Here is a 13,145-nt window from a genome sequence, read left to right on the forward strand (position 1 = left end):
TTTCACCCAGTGCACTTAAGCCCAACCACAAGGCACCATGCCCTTTAGGGCTCAAGATGAAGACTGCCGTGTTTCCCATCCTGGACACCAGGGGGCAGACGAGGAGAGCGGTAAGCCTGGGCTGACTGGATCTCTGCAGAGGTGAAAAGACCTTTTAGTTCCTTATTTGTTTATTTATTTATTTATTTTTTACATACATGACAATAGTGCAATGCATTACACTCATTATTACCCATATACAACACAATTTTTCATAACTCTGTATATAAAGTACAGGGACTGGTGCATAATCCTTCCACTCTGTGCTGAAAACATTTATTGTGCTCCTACTGCAAACATGCCCCTGTATGGTTTTCAGTTCTGAGCATGCACAGGATGCTTCCCAGAGTGGGACCTCAGAGTATTTTTCAGACTTTCTGTAGTTTCAGTAGCTGTTTTTAAGAGCTTTGGGGGCGGGGGTGGGAGGGTGGGGGTATTGGGTATTGAACTCAGGGGCACTTGACCATTGAGCCACACCCCTAGCCCTATTTTGTATTTTATTAGAGACAGGTCTCACTATGTTGCTTAGCACTTTGCTAAATTACTGAGGCTGGCTTTGAACTCGCAATTTCTTCTCTTTTTATGGAATGGCCTTGCATGTACACATCTGCCACACTTTACCCAGTTACAGTTGATGCAATGGGAGTCACTTCCATTTTTCCTCCTCCTTATTCTTTTTCCCCCATTATTAGTGGAGAATTAACCCATGAGCACACTAAAACTGATCTACATATCCATCCCTTTTTATTTTAGGTTGAGCTGGGTCTCACAAATTTGCCCAGGCTGGCCTCCAACTTTCAATCCTCGTCCTTTGACCTCCTGAGTACCTGAATTGCAATAAGTGTACCATCACGCTTGGCTTTGGCTATTTTACATAAAACTTATGTGGAGCATTTCAAAAATCACTCTTTTGGACATATGCTTTTTTGTTTTATTTTATTTTGTTTTGTTTTGTTGTTGTTTGTTATTCAGTAAAGCCCTGAGATTAGAATCCTCTGGGCCAAAACACTGAGATTGAATACAATTTGTTTTTTCTTCTTTCTCTCTCTCTTTCTTTCTTTCTTTTTTGATGGAGAGGGTACTGAGGATTTATTCCAGAGGTGCTTCACTACTTACCCCAGCCCCAATCCATTTTATATTTATTAATTTTTAAATTTGAGACTGGGTTTGCCCAAGATGCTGAGGGATTTACTAAGTTTCTAAAGCTCACCTTGAACTTGGAATCCTCCTGTGTCTGCCTCCCAAGTTGCTGGGATTATAGGCATGTGCCACTGCTCCCAGCTCTGGCTTGAACTTTGAAGGACAATGTCTAGCTATCTCCCAAAATCACGATATCATTTTTTATCTCATCACCCAAATATGAGGGTGATAGATGCTCCATATTCTCACCAAAACTTGCTTTTAGGGGTTCTTAAATCTGATCTCTCTCTCTCTCTCTCTTTCTTTCTCTAGATCATTACATATATGTCAGTTTTCCACCCCACCCCTCATATGCCCTAATTCTCTGAAGACTCTTTTTCATTTCACAGTTTTACTGTTAGTTTGGGGACCTTCACCAAGAGGTAGACAGCAACTTCCAGGTAGGAAGGAGCACTGTGTTGTCCAGTTGACATAAAGGAGCTTATAACACGGCTATGAACTGGGAGGAGCTGGAATATCTCAACTTCCACAGCCCCAGCTATAAATTTGGTCAAGAGAATACAGACAGAGAGAGCATCTGCCTGGACAGGAGCTGGGACAGTGGCTTGGACCTCAGTGTATTAGATGGAAAACTTTGAATCAACAACACACCTTGTTCTTTAGGTAGAAGTCAAGGAGAAGCTCAGGACACAGCCATCTAGGAATATTTTCACTCCTAGGAAGTAAAGGATACCAGTAAAGACACTTGCTATCCTGGTGTGTAGGAATGAACCCAAGCTAGAGTGAAGAAACCAAGGCCTGTTAGGAGAAGGTACTGAAGGTCATCTGAGGTGGAGCCCCACACCCCTTCCTCCAGGAAGTCAGGCAGAGCAGGCACTCCTGTCTCCTGCTGTATTCCCTATGTCCTTGCAGGATTCGAGAAGATTTGACAACTCCTGGTTATGGGCCTGTCTCCCCAGCGGCACGAGATGCCCAAGAGAGCCCTTCCAGGTCCACAGTGCTAGAACCAGAAAGTCCTCAGAATGTTTATCAGGTGCATAAATAACAGTAAACTCAACCTCAGAGGGAGCTGTCCTCAGGGGAAGCCACAGGGTAGGAGGAGGGACAGTGGAGGGGGGTGGGTTCTTAAGAAGTGTCACAGTTGCAGTCACCAGTGTATTTCAACAGAGCAAGCAGGACCGAATAGGGACAGGTTTACACAGACCCTCAGACCAGGACTACAAGGACCTTGGAGGGAACTCAGGAAACTATGAATGCTGAGAGGAAGAAGGACTTCCCAGTACCACGGGCACAGTCACACTGCCCAGTTTGCTCAGGCAGTCCCCGTCATCCCCCAAGGTCATCATTCTCACCTGTGGGGATCTTCATTTTGTGTCCCCTCAGAGAAGCCCTCCTGGATCCTTCAATTATGCTCACTGCTCCCTCCACTCTTCCCAACACCCTCATGGGCCAGTGTTATGGTTTAAAGAGGAGGTGTCCCCCAAAGCTCATGTGTGAGACAATACCAGAAAGTTTAGGGGTGACATGATTGGGTTATGAGAGCCTTAACCCAATCATTGAATTCATCCCCTGATGAGGGTTCACTGGGTGGTAACTATAGCCATGGAGGGTGGAGCTGGAGGAGGTGGGTCACTGGGGCGGGCCTTGGGGGTATGTATTTTGTCTTTGTTGAGTGGAGCTCACTCTCTCTCTGCTTCCTGGTATGACGTCTTGAGCAGCTCTCCTCCACTACACTCTTCCACCATGATATTCAGCCTCTCCTTGAGACCTAAGCAATGGACCTGCTGTCTATGGTCTGAGCCCTCTGAAACCATGAGCCCCAAATGAACTTTTCCTTTTTATGTTTTCTTGTTTGGTCTTTTGGTCACATTGGGGCCCCCAACCTGTGTGGACAGCTAAACTTAAGGTCACTTGTGTGAATTTCTTGGGACACCAAAAAAAACACAGACACATAATTTACCTTTAAATTAAGCTTCAGGACTGTTCTTCTGCTCTCAGCCTCAAGCTCCCCAAATGGGAGAGCAAGGAAAATTCACGAGAAGTTGGCAAGAGAGAGTGAGCACATTTGGAAGTGAGCTTTTATTGGGAGACCCATAGTCTTAGAAAGTTCCATCCAAAAAAGGTCAGGAGAGCAGGGTTAGGAGGACAGGTGAGTGTAATTCAACCCAAGGGGCTACAGGATGGCATGCTATGTCTGAAGACACGTCCTTTACCTTCAGGACCAGGGCAGGAAGCCCCATTTTAGCTACAAGAGTGACAGTCAGAGCCCCTCCTCTCACAGGAAGGAGAATGTGAATCATTCAGCAAGACCGCCTCCCATATATTCCCCTTTTTTCTTTGAAAAGGTAGGTAATGGGTTGCTTTCTCAAGTCCCCAAATCCTTGTTTTGAAAGCTTGCCATCTACAATTAAAATACAAGAGAGAATTAGTAGCAAGGGGAACAATACAAGAATATACCATGAAGAATGTTTAAGAATGTTTCCAGGGTTAAAGCCATTCAATTCTTTTAATATTTGATCAGCTAAAGAAGTAGGATCTGAAAAAAATCAATCTTACTCTTTTGTATATCTTGAATATGATGATGGAGCTCCAAAAGATCCAAGCTGTTATTATTATTTTGCCAAATACCCAACAAATGGTTTTTAACCTTCTCCCAATCCCATTGGGAAGCATTGTATTTGGTAGCGGTAACACACACATACTTATAGCTAGCATGATATTTAAGTCTTTCCTTGAATTTCAAAGCCGAAAGTTCATTACCAATATTTATGACAGTAGCCTCTGAGGCATTTAGCTTAGTCTCAATCCTTTTATCAATATTTATTTGATTATGAAGGGCCTTGGAAGTATTCTGAGCCAAATTATTAAGAAAAGTTGCATGTTGAATATTTTGAGATATGGCTACCAAAGCTGTGACCATTGAAGCAATAAAAGAAACCAAGGCAACAACTCCCACTATTATGAGCCCAAGAGCACGTTTAGGTCTTGCTAGCTGGGTGTGTATTTGTTGTAAGGCTTGAAAATCAGCATCAGCATACCACGGCTCTGAAATATTACCTGGCAATAAGACAAAAGAGGGCTGATGGAGTATCAACATTCCTTTTCCTCTATTATATCTGGTGATACACATTAGTTAAATTACATTTATTACATGTTATAAGATATCTATCATCTTTTCTTTTGACTTTTACATTTCCAGTAATTGAAACATAAGGAGATTGAACATACACCTGTAAGCCATAACAAGAACCTTCCTTACAGTTCTTGCTTACAAAGTCTGGTAAAGATTTGTCAGTAAAATGTAAGAATTCTGAGGCATTCAGTAAGCGCCAAACATCTTTTGGAATGCCACCTTTTCTGAAGGTCAAGATATTGCTAACAAATCCTCCAGGAGTCATGGCAGTACTCTTGCACAACTGCCTTTTGTCAATTTTAGGAGACCAGTCCAAAATATACCCTCTATTTCTAGACACCTTATGTTGTATTTGAAAAGTATTTATACAATCCATGCACTTAGGGAAAGTGCTAATTTCTATTTGCAGAACAGTTAGGACAATGAGGTATTTGTGGATATTCTGCTGAGATGACTCGTTTGTTATGAGGAAGTCCCATTTTAATAACTGATCTGATATAAGGTTTTTGAGTCTCCAGTAACAGTGTTATTAGTTGGTCCAGGTCTCCCAATTGCTGTCTTTTCCTCAAATGACACTTTTAGATAGCCAGCATGTTTATCGTGGGACCAACACAAAGGTAATTGGGCACTATAGCCAGAATAATTAAATCCAGTCACATGGTTGGGAGTAATATGAGTGTCTGTAAATCCTCTCATCATATATGAGTCATTAGTAAATAGTGGGATGGATTCTACAGTTCACACTTCTGGGTGTACTACAAGTGGATCTGGAAAATATGTCCAATAAGTTTCTCCCTGATTCCCTTTTACCTGACAGCTCAATAGAGCTATTATTGAAGCAAGCATCATCATTGGAGATTCAACTTTTCCTTGCTGTCAAATCATTCATGCAGCCTGCAGCATCAATTTCTTCAGGTCCTTCCACAAGATTAGCTTCTTCATTCAGTTTCTTGGAGCCATCACTCTTCTTCTCTTCCTTTGAGATTTCTTCTTTTTGAGGGAAGTCTTCTCTGGGTCGATCTTCGGTCGTTTGAATCTTGGTTCTATGTCCTCCATGCCTGATGGCATGTTCAGGTACCCAAGTAGGATGAAAAGAACTTTCTGGAAAAATACAAGCATGTCCTCTGCCCCACATAATCACTGGTTCTGGTCCTTTCCATTGACCTGTCTGTAAGACCTTCCACCAAACTCAGCCTAAAGGGTCTGTTGCTGTGGAAGACATGTCGTTCAGCTATAGTGTGACCTTCTGAGTCACAACTTAGAAAATTTAAAACAAACAGAACATGAATGAGGTTATTTTAGGGAGTCATAGTCCTATTTCCCCCTTTTGGTTTTTGTAATTGTAGCTTAACAGATAAATGAGCTCATTGTACAATAGCTTGACCTTGAGGGTTATAAGGAATATCTGTTTTATGGTCAATATGAAACTCTTGGCAAAATTGTTGAAAAGAAGAACTTACATAAGCCAGTGCATTATCAGTTTTAATCTGTTAAGGATATCCTAATATTGCAAAAGCAGCTAAACAATGAGAAATAACATGTTGAGTATTTTATTTTGCAAAGATAAATCTAGATAAGTATCTATAATTACATGTACATAACATTGTTTACCAAATTGAGGAATATGAATTACATCAATTTGCCATAATTGATTTGGTTTTAATGCACAGGGATGGTAAAGATGGAGTGTGTATAACACACTGGGAGCAGTGACGTACAATTTGACGAGCTTGTTCTCTAGTAATATTAAATTTTTTACATAAGCTAGAAGCATTTTGATGATGCAAAGAATATGAAGCTTGTTCACAGTCATATAAAGATATTTTCTGACAAACAGCAACTAATTTATCAGTCTTATCATTACCTGGTGTTAGAGGCCCTGGAAGATTAGTGTGGGCCCGTATGTGGCCTATAAAACATAGATGCCTTTGCATTTTTACTGTTCTTTCCAGGATAGGAAACAAACTGAATAACTCTTATGATGATGTATATCCAATAATTAAAGTTTTAATACTTTTGTAACACCGACTGCACATAAGCTGTCAGAATAAATATTGATGGGCTCATTTGTAAAACAACTTAAATCACAAATGAGAGCTTGTAGTTCTGCTCATTGGGCAGAAGCATATGAGGTTTGTATTACCTCTGTATGAACATGACTATAAAAACCTGCTTTACCTGAACTTGAGCCATCAGTGAATACTGTTAGTGCACCATTTATTATTGGTTGTGTATGTACAATCCTTGGGAAAATGAATGGCTTTATTAACGTAAATTGAATAATTTTATCATGAGGATAATGACTATCTGATCAGGAAAATTAGCAAAGGCTACTTGCCATAAGTTAGAAGTTTGAAAGAGCCAATCATTCTGTTGAGCAAAAAATTGAATGATTATAATATAAGGATCCAATCCAACTAGCTGTAAAACTCTTGTTCTGCCCTTTATGACTAATTGAGCAACAAAATCTTGAAAAGGAGTTAATGACTTTTGAGGAGAGTGGGCTAAATGAATCCACTCAATAACTCCCAATGTTTGCCATATTGCCTCCGTAGGAGCATGAGCAGTTGGAAATAACAATAACTATATAGGCTCTTGTGGATTAATTCTAGTAAGATGAGCATTTTTAATAGCAATTTCAACTTTCCTCAAAGCCATTTTCACCTATGCTGTGAGCTGAGGAGAAGGAGTTGGAAAACGTTTTCTCTGTAATATCTGGAATAAAGGACTTAAATCTGAAGTAGTTAGCTTTAAAGATGGCCTCAGCCAATTAATATCTCCTAATAAGTTTTGAAAATCATTAAGGGTGTGCAGCTCCTTGACTCTTATTTGTAAGTTTTGAGGACGGACTGTATGTCCTTCAATCACACGACCTAGATATTAAAAAGGAGATGTCCTTTGTACCTTCTGAGGTGCTAAGCATAAACCCATTGTTGTGAGTGAAGTCTCTAATTGGGCAAAAATTTTTAAAAGTACATCTGAATTAGCATGAGCTAAGAGTATGTCATCCATAAAATGAATAATATATGCATCAGGGAATTTTTCCTTCACAGGTGTGATTTTTGACATAGGGTAGGACTGTTACATATTTCCTGAGGCAGTGTTTTCCAGCAATATCTTTTAACTAGTTCTTTAAAAATTAATTGCTGGGACACTAAATGCAAAAATTTTACAGTCCTCTGGGTGTAAAGGTTTAGAGAAAAACCAATCCTTTAGATCTACTTCTATCAAATTATAATCTAAAGGAATAGCTGTGGAAGAAGGAAATCCAGATTGTAATGCTCCCATGGGCTCTATAACAAGGTTAATAGCTCTAAGGTCTTGTAATAATCTCGAAGTACCAGATTTTTTTTAATTACAAAGATGGGTGTGCTCCAGGGGCTAAGCATAGACTCTAAATGACCAGTTTGAAGCTGTTCTTCAACTAATATATGAACTATTTTAAGTTTTTCCCCGGTTAGGGGCTGCTGAATAACCCGGATTGGCTCTTTTGTGAACCAATTAATTTTCTATGTTGTTTTGGGGGTTGGGGAAAAGGTAGCACTCCTGTACCAGGCAGCTAACAGGTCAATCGGGGATTCAAATGCTTCTGAATTAATAGTTAAGTGAAAATGCCCATAAAGTTTATTAGGACATCCTCTGATCTCATTGGAAAAAAGAAACAATCTCTGAATTCATTCGCATTTGTGTGGATGTTGGTCCCACACAATTACAAGGTTTCACACTTGCCTGCCGTGTCTTTAAAGTAGGTACTTCAGCCCCAATCCCAGAGATGCCATTCTCATGGGCAGTGTTTTAATTGTGATAGGACTGAGCATTTGGCGTGGGACTGCGAATCTCCGCGCAACAGAGCAGAAACCTTTCCGGGTTCGCGGGGGCAGCATTATGGAATAAAAAGCTGCATGGCTAGGGGGGATAGGAACAGATATGGTGGCGGCCATTCTGACTTCACTTCCACCTCTTTCAGGGCCAAAAAATGAAATACGAGCCTTACCCCAGGCCCGCCAAATAATCTGGGCGGAAGAGGAGTTAGATTCGAAGGCTTTGACAGCCTTCATCACAGCCGACCATGGCAGATTGTCATTATTACCAGTCAGCTCCACCCAAACAGTACTTTTACGACCAGCCATGGTAATAGATTTAACACCTCAAATGGGATCATAGCGAGTTACTACTGGAATCCCTAGGCCATTACCCCTAGGTACTATAGGCTTAATTTTGGGACAAAATAATTTTAAAGAGGGAATACAAGTAATACCACAAGTTGTTGATCCGGATTTTAGAGATGAGCTAACATTCACTGTAAAATCAGAATATGCCATTCGGCTCTTTACTAAAGACATACTGGCGCAATTAGTACTTTTACCTTGTTGCTCCACGGACAGACTGCTTAAAATCTCAACTTCTGGGTTCCCGGACTGAGTGTATTAGGCTCAATTAATCTGGCAGGAGCACCCCCTACTGGAACTTAAAATCAATCATAAAAAATTTTGAGGTCTTCCACTCCCTGTTTTATCTGATTGAAAGCTAAATTTGTTTGATCCCTGGAAGATATTTGGAGCCAGGCTCTTTTGGTACATTCAGTGATCTGATCATAAATGGCTAAATCATAATTTAATTGTCTCTCTAGGTCCACAAATTATCTAGTTCCTGTTAACATTTATAAGGGAGCTTCAAAACCTTGTCTCCTGTTTCTCTCAGCCTGTTCAATACAATAATCAGCCCAGTGAAATCGCCAAAGGAGATAATCACCCCCAGAGAGGCAAACCTTTGCCACTGAAATCCAATCATTTTGGGGTAAAGGCTCCTGGCATAATGAATCTAGCAGGCTTTGCACAAAAGGTGAGTTAGGGCCATAGGTTCCGCAAGCACTTTTGAGCTCCTTTAGAGTCTTAAAGGGACCTACAGCGTGCTTGCAGACATGCGGTTTTGTTCGTTAATCTGTTCAAAGACTGGAAAAAGCTGAAAATCTGTAATGTCTTCCCCACTTCCTGCACTCTTCTAAGGCCACCATTGTAGCGGCCTAAGCATGGCGACCATCAGTTCAGAGTAATTACTGAACCCTGTTCTCCCTCCCAGAGGAGAGCAGCCGAATTCAGATGGTGGGTGCCTGCCCAGCTAAATGTAATTTAGCAAAGCCCTCCTCTAGGTCTTCCTCACCTTTGGACTGAGGCCCCTCAGATTATGACTCTTTTTCATCTGTATATTCCTGTCCGTCTTGCTCCTCTCCATTTTGAATTTGACTCACAGAAATCCAATGGGGACTAGTCTCCTCTCTGGAACACGCCCCTTGATGCTCCTCTAAGCTGCTGAGTTTGTCTGGCTCAGGGGAGACTGAGCTTTTGATTTTAGGTCTTTCCCCAAGGCAGCTTGTCTGTGACTGGCCTTACTGCACATTGAGCGAAATTTGACTCCACTCTCAGTCCTGGTGGGGTAAGAGAGAACCGCTTGGAAGCAGCCTCAGGCGGTTTCTCTTGCTTCAGACTCCCTAATTGCTCTCTGAAGCCCTTTCAATAGGTCCTCAGGGGACCACCGGTCCTGATCTAGGTCATCAAAGAGACACATTTCTAAAGCAATCCAGTCCTTTTGAACACTCTCTATTGTACTTTTAGACAGCTTAGCAGAGAGACATCCTTTATATAGTTTTCTATCTAGTCTCTCCCAACTATGTAAATTTGTTACGTTTGTTGACAAAACCATGGGCACACCTCGATACCCCCTTTCAGGAACTAGGCTAACTGGGTCCTTTTGACTTGCTTTCCTCTCAGGTTGATTATTGTTTCCAGAATTGTTAAATACATTTCTTTATCTAAAGACATGGAATGGCCCAGGATAATTCTTTAACGTACTTGGCTCTAAAACTGTCTGCTTCCTCTTTGACCCCTCAAAAAATTATAGTCCACTAAATTTCTATAGCATGCTCTCTCAATCAACCTGGAAATTCACCACCTAGTAGTCCCTTGTTCAGGGCGCCACCTGCTGCCCGCAACCTGACGAGCAGCTGAACTTAAGGTCACTCTTGTGAAGTTTCTGGGACACCAAATAAAACACAGACACACATTTTACCTTTAAATCAATCTTCAAGACGGCTCCTCCGCTCTAGGCCTCAAGCTCCCCAAATGGGAGAGCAAGGAAAAGTCACGAGAGGCTGGCGAGAGAGAGAGAGAGAGAGAGCTCTTTTGGAGCTGAACTTTTATTAGGGGGAACCCTCATTTTTAGAAAGTTTTATCCAAAAAAGGTCAGGAGGGGCAGGGTTAGCAGGACAGGTAAGTATAATTCGACCCAAGCGGCTGCATAAAGGCACACCTACATCTGAAGACCTGTCCTCTACCTCCAGGACAGGGGCAATGTCCAGGTCACTACAAGAGTAACGGGCAGAGCCTCTCCACTCACAGGAAGGAGAATGAGAATCATTCAGCAAAACTGCCTGCCACATCGTATCACTGAAACAAATTTGAAGAAAAGAGCCAGTGGCTGCTAGGACAGTAAATTAGTGACTCCAGGGATGAGGAGTGTGTTCCTGAGATCTCAGAGCACCTCAGAGGGGCACAGCCCTGTCCTGCCCAGTAGCCACTGGCTCTGTGACCTCTGTGGATTCAGCATAGCTCTCCTGTAGTGCCCAGGTTTCAGGATACCATTTAGTGCTCCACCTCCTCCCTGCAATGTCCAAACTCCAACTGGGCCCAGTTCCTGCTCTGAGCTGACCTTTGAAACAGAGCAACCATAGCAGCACAGAAACAGCCCTAGGAGCCTACCATGTGGCTGCATAAACTTCATGGGTATCTGGGCACCATGGCCTGTGGGGTCCTGCTGCTCCTCCTCCAAGGCCAGGGTGAGGCTCCAGTTTGGGTTTGGGGGGAAAGTTTGAAGTCTCATCAGCCAAAGGGTGCAGAGGTAGAAACCGAGGCTGCAGGAGGGGGCAGCTGGCAAAAATGATAGAGGACAGAGGGTATGTGCAGCCACCCTGGGCTTCCCTAAATGCCCATCATGGCTTCCCTGAAGTGTAGACAGGGTCAGATTGCCTGAGGACACCACCACCAAGGAGAAGGCAGGGGATGAGGGGAGACTGAGGAACCCCAAAGAGCAGGGCCAACTTCCCTGTCTCTGGACAGGGCATTCGGGACACTGAGTGCTGGCTGTGCTGGAGCTCCAGCTGCCAATGGGAAAAAACAACATCATCTTAGTGACACCTACCTGCTGCCATTTGGCTCTAGGTCATGCCTTTGGCCAGAGGGGTGACCTGACCTTCTCAAAGGGGCTCCACGCAAGGTTACTAGTCTTAGGGGAAATACAGAAAGCCCCAGGCACTGTGTCCTAAAGGGGATCTGGGATGTCACTGGATTCCTCTCACCTTACACACCTGAACGAATAAAAGGGGATGACATGGCCATTAGGGCAAAGGTGAAGGGGCTCTGAGCCTACAGGCAGCATCCAGGCCCTAATCAGAAGTTAGGCAAGGTTGGCAGGATCCCTTGATCCTCTCCCTAATAGGCTTCTAATGTGTGGTCCCCCTTATCTCCTGCTACTCCTCCCCACTATGCCCAGGAGGAGTCCACACTCACCTCTCCCCCATGGCACACCCACAGAGGGACTTTCCCACTTCCCTGCTGTTGACCAGGCTCCTCTCAAAAGACACTAGGACTTTCTAGACAAGGAAAACTGCCCAACATCACTGATGGCTGCCATTATAAATATTGTCTTGGCTTCACCCATCAGAAATATTCATTAACAAGTCACAGGAGAGCACAGATTTGGGTTCCATTCTCTTCTGTCCCCACCAGTCCTGGCTCCTTCACAGGAACCATCAAGGACTCAGGGTCTTACACACAATGCCCAGGACTTTATGTGTGTGTGTGTGTGTGTGTGTGTGTGTGTGTGTGTGAGAGAGAGAGAGAGAGAGAGAGAGAGAGAGAGAGAGAGAGAGAGAGAGAGATTTTTTTCTCATGCCTGGTTTCCATCTACATGACCACAACTCACCCTCTGGGGCACCATGCTTTCCCCTTCCTAACACAGGAGTCACCTCACACTCTTACATGGTGCAGCTTCCTCCACCATGGAGTGGAAAGGATGATGTGCTATTGACTTAGCAAGTCTTGATCAGGGACATTTTAGCAGACTTTGTCCATTCTGTCACAACACACACCTGAGGCATCTGGGACTGCTGTCTGTGTACATTACATGAAAAAAAAAAAATATCACCCAGTAAGGAATTCTGTGTAGGCAGCATATTTACTGGGAAGTGGAGCGTACTGCACGCGTTCCCTACCCACCACTTTATTGGTAATGAATGAAACCAGGGGTTGCTTTACCACTGAACCATATTCCCAGGCCTTTTCATTGTATTTTGAGTTGCTTAGGGTTTTGCTAATTTTCTGAGGCTGGCCTCAGCCTCCTGAGTCGCTGGGATTACAGACATGCAGTGCGTGAGGAGTGTGCCTATTGACTTGGAACATATCTTAGTTCCATTTGGTTTGCTCAAACAATATAATTGACCTGACATTGGATGATGTATAAAGGAAATAGATTTATTTAGCTCACAGTTTTAGAGCCTGAAAATCTCTGATCAGGTGACTCTCTCTGATTCAGGCTTGGTGAGGGATTTTCAGTTGTCATAACATAGCAATGGCATGACATCATAGGACTTCATGGGAAAGAGATCATATGGTGAGAGAGGAGCCAATAGGGAAGAAGCAGACTTGCTTTTAAAAAAAAATTATTAGTTATTGATGGACCTTTATTTATTTGTTTGTTCATACGTGGTGCTGAGAATCGAACTCAGTGCCTCACACATGCTAGGCAAGCACTCTACCACTGAGCCACAACCCCAGCTCCA

This window comes from Marmota monax, unplaced genomic scaffold (assembly GCF_021218885.2).
Source record: "Marmota monax isolate L192 unplaced genomic scaffold, Marmota_monax_Labrador192_F-V1.1 WCK01_AAM20220418_F8-fsc00024, whole genome shotgun sequence".
NCBI classification, from domain to species: Eukaryota; Metazoa; Chordata; class Mammalia; order Rodentia; family Sciuridae; genus Marmota; species Marmota monax.